Source organism: Rhagoletis pomonella, unplaced genomic scaffold (assembly GCF_013731165.1).
Source record: "Rhagoletis pomonella isolate Grant_MI unplaced genomic scaffold, Rhpom_1.0 Rhpom_scaffold_00002, whole genome shotgun sequence".
In the NCBI taxonomy this organism is placed as follows: domain Eukaryota; kingdom Metazoa; phylum Arthropoda; class Insecta; order Diptera; family Tephritidae; genus Rhagoletis; species Rhagoletis pomonella.
Genome location: NW_023458556.1, coordinates 9,526,872 through 9,528,002, shown reverse-complemented (window position 1 = coordinate 9,528,002; position 1,131 = coordinate 9,526,872). Strand labels below are relative to the sequence as shown.

The following is a 1,131-nucleotide window of genomic DNA, read 5'->3' as shown; positions in this document are numbered from 1 at the left end:
AACGCGTGCGAGATTTTCAAGCATGTGAAGACGGCCGGTTAGGAATGTAGCGATACCATGCAGGTATCGATACTTTTACTGCCCGTCTCCACAAGATAAAGTTTATATCTTGATACATATGTTAGAATATAAATACCCTGCAAGAAGACTGACCTATGATTATCGGATAAATTAGTGGGAAAACTGACTAAAACTTTTCGTCAGTTTAGCGATTAGTTTTGTATGGGCTTGGGGAAAAAAGTGACCACTTCTCCGGGCGTGTGATAGTGCATCCCATTCTTGCACACACATGGGCGCATTTGCCTTACAGTATGTTCACTCGCTCACACATTTCATCTAGTTGGTGATGTACAAGTGAGTTTAGCGATGAAACTATTGGGAAAATATCGCGATAATTAGTGATTTTTCTGACCACTACTCTAACCTCTAAATAATTGATAAATTAGTGAATAGATGGCAGCGAAATGTCCAAAAATACATGAAACCAAATTAAAAAAATACAATTCGATTTAGTTTATGTGTTTGTTTTATTTGTAAAAATATATTGTCGAATATTAACTTAATTTCACAAGCTTTTTCAGAACTACTGAGCTCAGACAATTCTTCTCATTTTTAATCGGGGTCTGAATTTTCGTCGCTAAAAACAAATGCCTCAGCGCCGTTTGGTCTAAGTCGGCCTAAGCACACTGGCCCCAAATTTTTTCTTCTCTATCCACATAGCGCTAAAAAAAGGTTTTTGCTATTTTTTTATATAAAAATTGAATACACTGATTTTTATTAATTCTTTTTTTAAATTCACCGACCTCTTTTTGCACCACAGCTAACAATGAAGTAAAATTCTCTTTGATGTATGTGTGTATGTACATATGTATGCGAGCGTACCATCGATAGTTTCTTTTCGCCGTCAGCCGTTTTTTGCAGGGTACTTGGTCAAATTACCTGGAATCGAACGAAAAGTATCGAGTATTTAATTTTATTGTTTCATCACTAATTCTAGTGCAACACTGCTTTTTGCAAAAAAAAAAATCAACAACACGTGTTGGTTGGTTGTTGACATTTCCATTCATTTAAAAAGCGGAATTTGCTAATTGCAAAATGTTTAAGCGACAGAAATTCGATGCTGACGAGCAG

The 1,131-nt window shown here is 35.9% G+C and overlaps 1 protein-coding gene across 2 annotated transcripts in view; it reads left to right on the top strand.

The window, feature by feature from the left end:
• Window positions 1-1,038: 1,038 nt before the first annotated feature.
• LOC118733033 (protein Notchless) overlaps window positions 1,039-1,131 on the top strand; it is a 1,917-nt gene continuing 1,824 nt past the window's right edge. Inside the window, exon 1 of one of the 2 annotated variants that reach the window (XM_036462200.1) lies at window positions 1,039-1,095. The gene's annotated coding sequence lies outside the window, so the exon portion shown is untranslated. The remainder of the gene's footprint in view (window positions 1,096-1,131) is intronic. The other variant, XM_036462201.1, reaches the window with a different exon arrangement.